Here is a 15,262-nt window from a genome sequence, read left to right as displayed (position 1 = left end):
ACACATCAGTTGCTCCTCTGTGTGTTCATACATGGAGGAATGTGTTGGTTTCTGCCTAAATATGCACAGGTACAGCAGCAAACAAATTTCAATACAAGTAAGAATAGGATAATATTATATATGTGATTTTTTGCTGATGTTATTTTTCAGCCAGGGGTTTGTACTATTAGCCTGGGCAACCCAGAAAAAAAGCCTTCCCTGTGGATTGCAAAAACTCATTTTTCATGAAGAAGCCATGTCAGATTTCTGAGATAATTCTACAGCTACTTTCTGTACTCAGAACAGCTGAGTAAACATGTTTTACCCACAATATAAAGCAAATGCATGTTATCTGGAAAACAGTTTTAAGATGCAGGATCATGAGGCCAAATTGCAGGAGCAGGAATGCTGATGGTCTTGTGGCAGAGTATTTTGTTGGAAGATCTGTCCCCACCACTTTGCTTCCTGAAAATAGATGTGATATTTATGGATTTATGATAAAGGAAAAGCTTGTTCAGATGCTGTGACTTTTTAGAAGAAACTTCTTCTAATCTGGAAGTCAGATGGGAAGGGGGTTGAGGTGGGCAGTGAACACACAAAGGATGCTGCTGTAGGAATGCAGGTTTGCTACTGCTCTTGGCCCTGAAGAGCCAAGGCTGGATGGAGGAGATGTTTTGGTGTGAAAAAAGATTAGGTTATGCTGACTATGGGTTGAAGAAATGTCTTAACTCAGATTTATCTTGTTGGAGACTGTGCCAATTGGCACCATCTCCTAACCAGGGTCCCCAGCTAGCTTTGCATACCCCCTTGGTGGTCTCAAAAAGCATCCACCTTCAGAGATGATAAACCCTCAGCTCCTGCTGGATTTAATCGTGGTTGTTTTGAGGGTTTTTTTACTGCTTGGTACACTGACTCATATTTCAAGTATTATTAGCATGTACTTAAAGAGTATTTTCTAGGTTCTACTTTTGAGATCTGTCCCACTGAACCAGTATGATCCTGTTGTGTTTTTTAAAGTTAACTGGTAGAAAATTTTTTGCATGTGCTTGTGATGTCCTTGGTTTTGTTTTGTGTTTCTGGTAGGAGGTAAATCAGGAAGCTTTTGGTGATTCAATTCAAAGCTGTTTCTCTACCTGTTCCCATCTCATGTAGATGACAGGCCAAAATAAAGTTGTACTGATTATGCCAAGGAATTGCTGCTTCAGACAAAAATTAAAATGAGAACTGGGGGTAAAACTTGAAGTTATTAATGTGAATTTACATATGGAAACTTTTTTTTAATAACCTTCCACATCACAAAAATTTTTCACCAGAGAAATAGGTCACTTGAAAAAATCACCCATTTGAATATTTTTCTGGTTCTCCAGGAGGCTTGCTGTTTTGACACTGTGCAAATATTTTGATGTTAATTCAGCTGGTACTGCAGTGAGTTATAACCATCGTTGAAGTACGTGCACAAGAAGGGAAATAGAAGAACACAGATGCTTTGAGATACGCAATTCTGTGAACACAATTACTAGAGGAGACATGAATATAAAACTAAACTTCTCTATTAAAGTGAGTGTTTATTATTTCTCAAGATTGTTCTTTTACCAAAAAGAACAAACATGTATCATTTTGCTACCCAGATGTTTCCAGAGCCCTCTGTCGAGGCCATTCCTGCTGAGTGCAAGGCAGATGATGCAGGGAATTAATAGGCAGCAGAACAGAGAAATGCTGTGGTGCTTGTAGGGGAGGATCATGACCCAGGACAAGCCCTTGTTCTGCCCCAAATGCTGCACATGCGTCTCCCTACTGGCTCCTGAAAAAAACAGGAAATTATTCTCTTCTGAGAAGTGTTTATGTAATTGCTACTTTAAGTGAAAGAAATCTCATTATGGATTTAGAGCCAAAATTGTAATTTCCAGTTTCCCCCTTCCCTAGCCTTCTGTGAGAAAGGTTCAGGCCTGTCTGGGGAACAAGGGACCAGGTTGCTTTGGTTTCTGGCTGTTGCTGCAATAATGCTCATCTCCCCCTTCTCCAGTCCTGTCCCCAGGGAGTCCAGATGGAGCAGGTGGGACCCTCCCAGCCTTGATCCATGACAGGCAACAACAAGTACACTACAGAAATGCAGACAGGGTGTAATTTTTTTTTCCCTGTGGAAGCCTTTTGGCATGCCTGAGCTCCCCTCTGCCTTTGAATCCAAGGATTCTGCTCCTGAAGGGTGGGTGCTGCTCTGCAGTAATGGGTGGGACAGGGGTGTCTCTCCTCTGATATATCCCTGGCTGTCCAGCTACCACTTTATCAACACTGGTTATAGTGTCCCTCTTGGGTTCTTCTGATCACTGCTGCAACCTTTCCAAAATTGTTATTTGGCAGTTTCCCTGTGACTGTGAAGGATGGAGACTGCTAGCCTGCAGGAACTGGGGCATTACCAAGAGACAGGATTTGGGAGGTAGAAAAGTTGTTCCAGATTGCTGGGTTTGTAGACTGTGGACAACATTCATTTATGGATTTCACTGTGACTTCATTCTTTTACCTGGGAGAGCTGAAGTTGAGTGGTATCACGGGCATGGACAGCTCTCACAGATGTAGAGAGCTTTGGAGGACACAGCTTGGGGCTGCTGTTTGAACTGAAGGGCTTGAGGGACTGGAATAACTGAGGGTCAAGTCCCACAGGCACACACAGGTGGTGACCAGAGCTTCCTCTGGTGAGCAATGGCAAAATGTCCTGGTGCCCAGACCCTGGGGATAATCTCTCATCAGCTTCATGAGCTGAATGCAGCCTCTCCATTTATGTCCTGTGCCATGAAGAGCAGAAGAAACCTGGTGTGTGCAACACCAGGGAAGGCTGGGGAAAGCTCAGCTCTCCTTCCTGAGCATGGTGTGGTGCCAGTATTGCTACCCAGGCTTGCTGCAGACAACAAAAACTCATCATTGTAGGAGTGGTGCGGGAGTTCTTTGCTACCTTGACAAAAACCACACTGGCTGAGCAGTACTTGGTGTCCTTGTAGCTGTCTAATAGAGCAGAGGTGCTGATTTTTCCATTTTTATTGCTAGCAATGAATCCTAGTGTTCAGCCTCTGAAAGGACTAGTGTTGGTGGAGCAAAAACCCAAGGGGTTAGTGCCCCTGCTCTCACTGTGCCACTGTTGGGATGGGTGTGGGACCATGTAGAGACACCCAGAATAGCCCTGCTTAGATCAAATCCCTTTCTGAATATTGGGGGGTTTTTTATAGAACTTTGCTTTTCTGCTCAGTTCTGTAATTCAGAATTGCAAAGGCACAGTCATGACTGACTACACTTCTGAATATTGTGATAGTAAAAGTCTTTTATGCTGCTGGCCTGACACAAAGCACTGCACCACTAGCAGGCAGCAGCAGCTTAAAATGAGCTCTGCAGACTCGCAGGGACAAGATGATGGCTCCAAAGGGGATATAGCTTTCGGATGAGGGCTGGACAGTCTGTATTACCACATTAGTTAAATAGTGATGGGGAAATGGCTGGTGAATATCTGCAGCAAGTTGTGAGGGAAAAGGACTGGATGGGTAAAAATGTTGGGAAGTCTGGGAAGATGATGCCGAGACCTCTGCACAGTTCCCAGAGTTGTTTCAAACCAGGGATTTTTAATTTTCTGGCTATGCAATTAGCCTTGCTGTGAAGCCTCAGCAATAGATATTTTACCATGTCCCTTGGGAACATTAGTTCATTAGTTAATTAGTTTACATTTTAATTAAAATTGTGCTGCTTAATTTCTTTGAACTGTACTGACTTCAGTGGTGTGGTGCCATTATCTCACAGAACAGAAGGACACACCTGATGCAGGCTGGCTCTCACCATGTCTATGTACAGTTCCTAAGGAAAACCAGGAGGTCCAGGCACTTGTAATGCTTACAGGCACATGGTGTTTCTGGGAGCATTTCCCTGATACATGCTCATTTCACCTTCTGCACCCAGCCACGGGACCTTGGGGTCCCATTGCTTTTCCCACCCTTGCTGAAGAAGTCATGGACTTCCTCAGTGCTGCAGAACTCTGGGCATGTCTCCAGTGGTGAGGAGACAGGTTAGAGATGCAAGGGGTAGAAGGTCAGGCTGAGTTTGTTAAATTTCACTGCATGTTGCTGGCTGTGGGGATGGGAGACAAAAAGAATGCATGGGTAAAAAGCCTCCTCTACACCTGAACTGGAGGTGCCTGGCTGGTACTCAGCCACATCAGTCACAGCCTTTACTGGAGATTAACAGGGCAGAGATGCATTATGTGCTCTGCAGAGCCTGAAAAATGTAATTACCCTCCAAGTGAGGCAAGAGTTTGTGCCAAGAGATTTTTATCTTCCATGAATGAGCTGGAGGGTGAAGGGCTCCTGGCTTGTATGAAAGGCAGGAAACTCCAACTCCCCAACTACTGTTTTATGAGCCAAGAGATTTGACCACCATGAAGCAATGTCTGTGTCATTAACTTGGCCAGACAGCCAGAATATGTCAGGACAAGGGTGGTGACTAATGCTGCTAGAAATGCTCCTGAATTACTCCTAAACTGCTGCTCCTGGAGCTCCTGCTGTCACCAAGGGGTCTGTCCTGGCAGCACCAGAGCAGCTCTGCCAGCTCCCAGCTCTTGCTGGCAGTGCTGCAGGTGCTGTGGCCATACAAGCCCCTTGGCACAGTCTGGAGTGGAGCTGCACAGGAGGAGAGAAGCAGGCAGCAAGAGAGGAGTGGTGTTTCTTTCTCTCCTCCCTGGAGGACTTGGAGGGAGCAGGAGGACTTTGCTGGTGTGGGTGTCTTTAACTGTGCCCATTATCCTGCTCTGTCTGCTGCTCCTCACAAGTGAATCCCTTTTGATCTGGAAATGAGTTTGGCTTCTTGCCCTGCTGTCCCAGTGCTGGGAGGGCTGCTGCTGCACCAGACAGCCTGGCCACTGCTGCTCTTGGTGGCTGAACTCTTTCCTCTCTTGTGCCTGTTCCCTGGTGTGCTCTAGAGAGGAATGAGGTTTCTCCTGTTGGGTTTTGCAGAACTATCCAGCCATTTAGTCCTTGCTAAAGCAGGCTGGTTTCCTGCTGGTGTGCTCTTTCATGTCTGTTGAAATTAATCCAGCTCTCCTGAATGTGGGCAGCAAGAGCAAACTTCTCTTATGCCAGAGAGACAAACCACATACCAGGGTTGATAGCAGACCCTTATGGACCTGTGATAGTGATTCTTCTTCAGGCTCATCCTGCCTCTCTCAACACTTGTTTCTGTTTCTTCCCTTGTAGCCAGCTCCTTTTTGTTCCTTGTCTTTTAGCAGAAGCATCTTTGGTTTGTTAATCCTTCTTTGATGGCATGTCAGCTGCTTCTCTGAAGTCCAAAGGGATGAGCTCCAAGTCTTCATTTGACTTTCAAAGGAAGAAAGAACAAAGTCTGACAAAATTCCTCTTTGCAAAGTCCACGTTTATTGCTACTGTGTTCTTCATTATCTTGTACTATTTCAAAATTTGTTTTAAGATCTGGCTTTCTACTGCAGTTAAAATACCAAGCCTCAACCTTTCCTTACCACTTCTCCCTTCTTAAGATCAGGTATTGTTTTGCATTTCCCTAGTTGCATCCTACTGTCCCAGATGTGCTCAAACCCTGCTATTTCTGCAGCCTCTTATGTCGGTCCACTCCAGTAAGCAAACTATGTTTTTGTTCCCCTGAAAATGGACTGAAAAATGGTGAATTAGTGTTTATCACATTATCCATCTTGCTTCTTACATCGTATCCAACATTATTGGTTTTATATTGAAAAGTAAGGTGAAGAGTTAACTTGGCTTGGGGCCATCCTGAGATTAGCATTTAGCCCATTTTCTCTGTAGAAAGACCCTCCCTTCTCCTTCCTTTGATCTACTTTTTCTCATGTAGCTGACTAAACTTGTCTGTTTGTGTATTACCTCCAGTGAGGTGTCATTTGGTCTGAGGATTGCCGGAGGTGATAGCCAGATGCTTTTGACCTGCCGTGTGCATTGGTACCTTTGCTCTTTTTCCCTGTTCCATTCCATTGCGAATTTCTGCATGCTCCAACTTCTAAGGTGGTTAAATGTGCTTTTGGCTGTTGTGCTGCTTTTACCTCTTTTTATGAGATACAGGTACCACAGCAGCTTAATAGATTTTCCTCCACTTTTGGTCTTGAATTCCTCAGCTTAGCCGATTTCTCATTTCCTAAAGAAGATCAATTTGCCCTTTGGAATTCAGAATTCAGGACCATATTTCTTAGAGGTATTTTGTAAATTAGTATGCGCTCAATTGATAATAATTTATTGTTATCCACGGTCTTTTCACAAGCTCTGTGTATCTCTGAAGGGTTCCATGTATCCCATGGCACGGCAGTCTCCTGTCTCTGTGTCTCTGCCCTCCCTTCACTCTGTAGTCGCCCTCACCTTTGTCTCTGCTTCAGAGGCAGATAAATCTTTGCTCTCCTGTTCACTGGCTTAAGTAAGTAAGCAACTGCTTAAGTCCTTGGCTCTCCTGCCTCCATCAGCCCTGCCCCTTCAGTCAGGGCTCAGCAGTTCATGGTCCACCAGCTAGGAGTGAAGCTTAAAGAGGAAAAGGGCTATTCATGCGGATCAGGTGATGGGGCACTCCTACAAAGCCTCGCCTGCAGAACAAAGCGTTTTTGGGGCTTGCCAAGTTGCCTCTAAGGATGCAAAAAACCACCTCCTGTGCAATTCCTTCCCTTAACAGAGAGAATTCAAACCTCCCCAGACAGCCATGTGGTGCCTGTGATTATGTGGGCACAGTGCAACCTTCGTGGCTGCTGTGCCCTTGGAGGAGCTGGCAGAGAGGATCACAGCTGGTTTTAGCCTCCTCTCTGTCAGTTTTAGCTAAAAATTAATAGCAATCCAACTTTCTCCATACCCTCAAACTTGGACAGCCAAGGCCTTCCCCTGTTGCAGTTTGCAAATCTTCACATTCTGGTTAATAATATAATTGAGATGTTTCCAGTGATTTAAAAGACTTCTGACTAAGCTCTTGGCATAAAGAGGAAGAAGTGAAAGCCAGAGTCAGGGGGGAATCAAGAATTCAACAGAAGCCTTTGAACCGGCTTGTGATTTACATATGAATAACATCGATCTGCAAAGGGAATTGTGTCCGGTCATCCCCAACAGCGGCGCCAGGCAGGAGCTGGTTCCATGCTGGGAGTCTCCCCCAGTTCCTACTAGGATTTTCTCCACCACGCTTTTGTGACTGTGCACTTCTACCTGCTTACCCAGGATCTCACACAGATGTGAATTCCCTTGATCTCAAGGGCAGTGAACCGCAGAGTCCAGAGTGGCTGTGGTACGTAGAGCAGGGGTAGATGCACAGTCCTGGGGGCCTGGGAGGTGACACATGCTGGTGCAGGAGCAGGGTCAGGAGCAAGGTGCTAAAGTGCCAGTGCTGGCGGTGGGACAGCCCGGCAGGGACATCTGCTCTGGGCTGGGGGCTGACCCTGTGACTTGCGTCAGCTCCTTGCGTGGCTCCTTGTCAGTTCTGCTCCTGCAGGTGTTGGGGATGAAGGATCCTGTGCGTTTTTGCTTAGAGGAGGCACTCGAGCATAACGCGCAGCCTATAAACTGCTTAGAAGCCTCTAAGCTTTACTTACCGTTCCTTCTGGGGTAACCAGCGTCATGTGCCAATCTGACTAATGCTTTTTAAAATGCAGTAGATTAAAGGTGAATGCATTGTTTTGGATTTAGCATTGGAATGACAGCATTTCTCATTGCTGTTCACATACAGCTCGTCAGGGACGAGGAACACTTCCTGAGCTCTGCCAGTCATCCCTGAACATGACAACAGCGGTTCAGTGATTTCACTCCTGCCCTTTTCACACACATACATAAAACACACCTGCATGCTGTCACCCCAGTTTCACATGAGAATATAGCAGCAAGTCAAACCTTGAATTTTCATATCTACATGTTCTGTTTTTTTATATTTTTGGGGTTTTTTTCTGAATGTCAGCCTGCACAGGTTGATGATCCATCCCTACAGGGGGTCTGCAGCTGCACACCATTCCCAGCTGCAGTAATGTTAGCAATTACTATAAATGAGGCTGAAACTGTACTGTAATTCCCACTGGAGCTGTGCAAGCCTTGTTTGTATCTGGGTGTCACTCCAGATCCCTCTGATTGTGTAGAAGGTAGCAACCAGTGCTTGCACAATACATCAGGACCCTTCCTACTCACTTGGCTCCTTTCCTTTCTGGTTACTGTTCCCTGTGTTTTGTTGCTTCAAAACTTATCTTTTACAATTGCTCCAAAATATTTTCAGTACTAATAGCTTTCAACTGAACAAGGCTTTGATTTGGGATTTCTTACTTTGGTTGCAAGGAAAAGAGGGGAGGTATTTTTATTTATGAGCATTCTGCTGTCTGTGCCTGCAGTATTCTGCAGGACACCTCATTCCTGTCTTGCTTGAGCTGGTTTAGACCAACCTTACATTCACAGCAATTTATATTTAATCTGCTGTCCAGATCTAGTGCTTCTGAGCCACTTCAGTCCACACGCCTCCTTCTCCTTCCTATTTTGGGCTCCTGGGTGCTTTGACGCTTCTTCTGTGTAGCTCAGCCTTCCAAGCTTCAGCTTATGTGAAATCCCCAAGACAGCCTGCTTATGTCACCATCATCCATCAGGGACAGCCACAAAGAAATCTGCAGATCAGTAGAGCTGCTCTTGCTCACATTCCTCTGGAAAGGGACAATGTAAGTTTAGGGGGAGGGCAGGCATGCTGCAGAGCTGCGTATGTGACGTTATGACATTTGAATAATAGAAAATAATGTAAAACTCATTTGCTACAAACCCCACCTTTGAGTACATGAGTGTTATATAAAGCAGTCATTTACTCTGGTGTTAGAATAAAGAACTGTCAGCCATCCTGTGCAGATGCAATGGTTCTTCTCAGAAATAGGAAATGTCTTTGTTCACAAGATGAGGTGAAAGAGAACCTGGCGAGCTTGCCTGAGCATATGTCCAGGGTATCAAAACACACAAACAATGTACATCTCCTGCCCTGCTTTGGTGCAGCCTGCATTTATCCCATTCCCCTTTTTTGTCCTTCTGTCAGAGTTGTTGAAGGCTCTAACTGAGGAGTTGCAGCTCTTTCTCTTGCTCTGGCAGAATTTTAGAGTGTCACCTGAAATGCTGTTGTGCATAAAGGCTGTAAACATTTATCCAGCTGCAAAAGAACTGTCCCTGCCCTGGAGAAAACCTGGGGCACTGTCCAGATCTTGGTCATGCATTCAACGGAGCCTGGCAAGTGGCTCTGCTGCTGGCCTTGCTCAAGTCACCTTTTCACTCAGGTCACCTCCTTCCTCTGCCAAACTAAAGGGACAGGACTGCTCCTGCAGTACAGATGAGAGACAGCTCAGAGGTTCAGCTGCACCACAGGCTCCTCAGCAGGTGCCAGGAGCAGGACACAGCACAGCAGCTCTTCTGCCTGCACTGCCCAGAGCAGCAGGGACCTGGCCTTTGGGAGAGCAAGGTGCCACTGCAGAACATCTGATGCAGTGTAACACCTCCTGTTACTAATCAAGTAGCTTTTATCTGTCTCTCCAGTCCTCCTGGCCCTTACCAGGTGTGCATCCTATTTGTTTCTTTAAAAGCCCTGTACCATGCTGTTCAATAATGTGAGAATTTTGTGCTTGAGGAGCTGGATGCAGCACTGCTGCTCTCTTAAATGGCTGTTGTCCCGTGTTGCAAATTAACAAGATTGCACTGGGTTTGTAATCAACAGCAATTAACTTGCCACAGAAGTTGCAAGAGAAGCCTTTTGCCCACATCACAGGCTGCTCTGATCTTTTTCACAGCACCCAAAGCCCTAGTCCCAATGTCTTGCACATATACACAGAGCTCTTTTCTGTGCAGCAGCACCAGGGCTTGAGGTGCCTGCAGGGCTTGGTCCCCCAAGCCAAAGTCACCACTGGGGAGTGCAGAAGAAGAGAGCCCAGAGCTTCTGTATGCCACAGAAACCTGCTCTGTGTCCTGCCATCCGTGCACGTGTGGCCCCTGTGCCAGCCTGACCAGCTGCAAGGTTGGTGCCTGCTGGGCTGCTCCCAGGAGCAGTGAGGGGGGATCACAGCATGCCCACTGCCTTTCTACCCCAACCCAGCATTTCTCTCACTTTTCCTTATGATGCAAAGAGCACCTGGAGCACCTGCACCTGAGCCTCCATCCAGGCACCTACTAGACTTCAGTTGAATTTTCTCTTAAAAAGATCTGACATCCCTTCTGACTCTCCACTTCTACCCTTCCTGGGCTGTGCTGCTGTAGTGAAATCCCTCCAGGAGATCCACATTGCACTGGGGAGGTCTCTGACCCCTGGGATGAGGTAGCATGCCAGGTTGCTGCTTAGAGAATGTGCCAGCCCTGGAGCAGAGCTCAGTGCTCTGCCCTTCCAGAGGAGGCAGGGATCCAGCTGACCAGCCAGCTGCTTGTGCAGATAATTGCAGTATCAGTGAGATAGAATTAGATTATGTTTATTTCATGATCAGTTATGTTCAAGCTCTTACACAGACATCTTTATTATGTTAAATTGAAATTAATTAATTGCTTACTCTGGGAAAAGATTAACATCTAAAAGCTACATAAGACTTTCAGGGCTTGTCTATTTAGTAGTTCTTGACTTGCTTCTGTATACAAGGCTTGATCTTGCCAAGTCAAGAATGAAATGTAAAGTGCATTCACTACAAGTGAACTGGATGTAGCACCTGAGTTTGTACTCACTTCACACACTGCTGGTAATTGCCTGCTTTGTGTGTGCCTGAAGTGTCCTGGATATAAACTGGCTCAGATGGTGGATGACAAGGACATCTGTGATGTGCCAGAGAAGGGCAGCCAGGAGGAAGTTCATTTTGGGGCAGAGCAAGAGGTAATACATGGCATAGTATCTCTTTCCCACATCAGAAGTGCTTCTGCCAAGGAGTATTTCCCTCCTCCCTCCTTGCCCACTGCTGGGAGACAGGTCCTGTCCAAGCAGATCTAGCAGATTTCTAAAATGTGAGAAAATGTCTCAGTTTTTACCTTAATTGTCCTGAAATTTCAAGGTTTTAAGGTGTTATAGTTGTCCAGGTAGCTGGACATGTTCTCTACATCCACGAAGTAAATGATGGAGCAGCAATGCTCTGAGAGACTCCTGCCAATGCAGTATCAGCAGTATATCCCAAAGTAGAGAATGCTACTCCTGCAGAGGCCAACAAGATATAGTGGATAGACATCCAAATCAACTTCTGAACATGGGGCTCACTGCTCAGAGTCTGTACTTTTTTAACAGATTTTGGAAGGAGATTTTCATGGTTGATCACAGTTTCTGTAGCCTGTTCTCCCTCTGCTGTCTTCCTGCCTGTTCCCATATCAGCACAGATATTTTGACAACCCAGAGACGGGTGTTTTATTTCTGTCATTCCAGTTTTTCCCGTGTATTATTAGATCAAGATGGTTGTCTCTGTTTTACTTCACTGAAGCTGCTATAACATAAAAGCAGCACTCACCTCCTCTACATGTATTTATCAGGAAAATTTTCACCCCCAAAAGAGAGTATAACTTTATGTTATCTGTGTTTCCTCCACTTTGGTGAAATGTTTTGCACTTGGAAAGCCACAGAGATGGACATGCCCTGGGTCAAATGCCACAGAGTGATTTTCTCTTTAAGCACAGATCTCAAAAAGCGATTTGCATCTCACTACACAGGCTTTCCCCAGGTTTTTCATGCTTTCAGGTAGAACAGGCTCCATTTTTTGTGGGAGTTTTCTTTGGAAAGGGATTCCAAGGACCTGTGCTGTGCAGAGAAGGTGTGACCCCAGCTCTGCAGCAGATCAGGTTTGCTGTGAGCATAAGTAAGGATGTCCCATCTCCTGGCACTCAATACCATTAGATCCGGAGCAGGATGCAAGCCCCTTGTCCCCAGGTACCTTTGATTGACAAAATAAACATGAATTCATTCTGGTCTTCTCACCTCTCTCCTGCTCATGTCAGAGGTCAGACCGAAGCTGTATGAGCAAATTCACCATGTCCACCAGATTCTGTGTTGCATTAATACTGACTATTAACTAAAAATAGTCTCCTTTTGAGTGTCATAACAGCAGCTGCTATTTAACCCCTCCTTTTCAGTTTCTTTTTGGGCTCCAGAATGGGGAAGAATTTGCTGTAAGAATATTGGGAAAAATATCCAGTCTTTTTCTTCAATTTTCTTTTGCCTTGCTGGAAATGAATGACAGGCTGTAGCTGTCAATATGCCACACACACTCTTACACTCAGACACACTTTTACACAATCACACACTCAGACACATTCACTCTTACACACTCTTACACACACACATTCACACTTTTGGTTGTCAAGGATCTGCCCTGCCTCATACTCCTTGTGTCAAGCCACAAAATCCACAAAGTCTCTGTTTTACCTCCTTGTTCTTTTCCCCTGAAGGAAAACAACCTTGTAAATTCTTGTGGCTCTTGGGAGAGGTGGGAGGTGGGTACAGACTTTCCCTGGTGGTGTAGCTGCTTTTCGTACTTCCCCCATCCTCAGCAGAGTGTGTCTGTACTGCGCAGTGCCCGGCAGTGACAACTACAGCATGTCCCTTCTTGGGCTGGGGGAGTTCTCCTGGATACTTCCTTGCAGTATTTCACAGCACATTTAGGCACAGCTAAGCAGGTACAGCTCCTTTGGCTCTGTGGGGTAGGTATCTTGCTCTGGTTCCAAGCTTGGCTGTGCATTTTTAAACATTGTTAAAGTTCACATGAAATTGCTTCCAGCTGCTTTCACAAAGCCTAAATATTGCCAGAGTCCCATATAATGTTCCTTTTCTGCCAGATTGTGGCCTCCTATAGAGAGGTCTTCAAAGACCAGTTTCAAAAAAATCAAATTATCTTGGAATATAATTACCTTTTACCCCCTTAAATTTCATAGTGTTCTAAAGAGTTTCCTGTAAATAGATCCCACTCTTTAAAGAAGCCATGCCATTCTGCAGTGCTGGTGGGAGCCAGCCCTCACCAGGCTCCCCTGCATTAGCAGTTCTTGGACAGACAGTGCCTAAGTAGTTTGTTATGTGATAAAACGTCACATTTCTTCTCCCCAGCACTGCTTGTGCTGATATTCAGCTCCTGCAGGAAACCATATGGCTTCCAGAGTCCTACCCACATACCTGGATGTGCCTACGCAGTCCATGAGTCACAGTCACTGTTTGGATGCCCCTTGAGTCATCTGAAAATCTGTGAAATTTCCATGTCTCTTTTCCATGCAATCTCTTAAGAACTTTAGACAGTTATGTATAAGGATTTACATATGTATCATTTTTTTTCTATTCTGTTTTTAGTTTCATGGGTGGTAATACACTGGCACTTCTTATTTTGAAGGAAATTGAATCTTGAGAGCAGAGCACTGGCTGCAGCTGTCTGGGATGGCATTAAACTGAAAAAGTTGAGAGAAGGGCTTTAGGAGCAGGAAGTCCAACACACTTGGGCTGCCACTCTTTCCTTCTGCTCTGACAGGGCCGTACCTGATGGCTGCTGACCCTTGGTGTGTTTCTGTGTCCAAAGGCAGCTGCAGTGCTGCCTTCAGTGGGATGTGAGTACTTTGGGGCCCCTGACAAGACTTTGCAGCACTGAGGAATGGCACAGATGGAGCACACTTGGGTCACCCAGGGTGTTCTGGGGACTGACCCAGGGCAGCAGGGTTGGGGGAGATGTCTGCTTTTATGCTCCTTCAGCTCCTCAGCTGCAGGGACTCCAGCCTCAGACAAGTCTATCTGCCCTTTATCAATCTCATGACAAGATAATTTTGCCGCCTTAGGACAGCACAGGTGATGTGTAAACTTTGCCTGTTGCTTTTGCTGACAAAAGTAAAAATTTTTTCTCTTTCCACTATGATGGGCCAATACTGAAGATGCATTATAGCACAAATTAAAACCAGCAGCCCCAAGGTTTGCTGCAGCAGCATGGAATGATGTAACCAGCCTGCCTGAAACTGCTACTTTTGCAGCTGTAGGCCAAATGCAGGCAGTGTTGGATGTTTAACAGAATAATCTCAAAAGCAGTTGAAGGGGAAGGAATGTGTAGATTGACTGTTCTGCCATGGAGTGTGTGAGCTGACTGTTTGCACTAAAAACATCTATGTCTCCTCATAGATATTCTGCAACCAAATGCTGATTCTGTGGCCTTATAGAGCAAGGAAAATTGTCAGAGGTATGTATGAGTGTTTTGTACAGCTGGAAGCAGCAGTCTGAGTCTGTAGAGAACTTGTTGTAATTTAGCTTAGTAAAATTGCCACTAATGTTAATTAGAGCAAACAATCAGGCTGCTTCACCCTCTGTGAGAGACTGTGCTGCTTTATTTACCCACCTCAAAACACTGCTCAGTACAGGCAGGGATGTTCCTGTTCCTGTACTGTTGAGAAGCATGTGTGACCTGGAAAACTGCAAACAAAAGCACTGCTAATTTATACCCGTCCCACCCTTCATTCTGACTGTTACTGTTTAAAAAAATTCACTCCCAGAATAACAAAAGAACCCCATGATATTTTCAAAATGTGATAGTAAACCTAGATAATTTGCTGTATAGTGTTTAGTCAAACAATATTGGTAAAATATGAGTTTTAACACTATTTCAGTGAGCTACAAGGTATATATAGTGGTATAAAGTGCATGCAGCATATACACGTGTACGTATGCAAAATGCAGGAGGTATGTTCCATGGAAATAGATCAGGAATGTGAAGAGCAGAGCTAAAGGAACATGAGAGGACAGGAGAGCTTCAAGAGAAGGCTTCACTGAAAGCTACTTCAGTGCAGAGGGTTCTGGGGTGGTGAACCTCTGACACAGCACTGCTGTGAGCTGTTCTGCCTGCAGATGGAAACTCACCACTCAATAGGCAGCTGCTTGAAATACTGGCAGCAGTGTGCTAGCTAATAAGAGGAGGAATAAGGAGTTGAGTAAGTAGAGACAAAATTTCCTCTCTGAATGTATGCTTTTGCACAAGCAACAGAAATGAGCTTGAGTGGCTGTTTTTGGGAAGGTTTGTTCTGCAAAGGCTGCTGGAGGGATCAGTACAACAGATCCAAGCCCATGTAATATACTCCTCAGTGAGAAGAAGAAGGTTTAGAGGTTGTTTCTGGCAGAGTCTGCTTACAGAAAAGGAATGCTCCGGTGGGTGCCTGTGTCCCAGGAAGCCTCTGGCAGCTCCGAGGGCCCTGCTGCCCTGCCAGCCCCGGGCCAGCTCTGTGGCAGCAGCACATCACACTGCCTGCAGGCCTGCCCCAGCTGCTCCCTGCCTCGGCGGCGCTTCTGAGGCTGCCGCTGGTTCAGCCTCGGAGCTTAACTGGTCTTG

At 45.6% G+C, this 15,262-nt stretch overlaps 1 long non-coding RNA gene across 1 annotated transcript in view; it reads left to right on the top strand.

Annotated features, from left to right (window-relative positions):
* The window catches only part of LOC144246790 (uncharacterized), a 34,221-nt gene that overhangs the window by 13,124 nt on the left and 5,835 nt on the right, over positions 1-15,262 (top strand). The window contains exon 2 of the long non-coding RNA XR_013340493.1: positions 14,065-14,122. This is a non-coding gene — a long non-coding RNA (uncharacterized LOC144246790). The remainder of the gene's footprint in view (positions 1-14,064; positions 14,123-15,262) is intronic.

Source organism: Lonchura striata, chromosome 10 (assembly GCF_046129695.1).
Source record: "Lonchura striata isolate bLonStr1 chromosome 10, bLonStr1.mat, whole genome shotgun sequence".
Classification (NCBI taxonomy): domain Eukaryota; kingdom Metazoa; phylum Chordata; class Aves; order Passeriformes; family Estrildidae; genus Lonchura; species Lonchura striata.
This window is presented reverse-complemented; position numbering and strand designations above follow the sequence as displayed.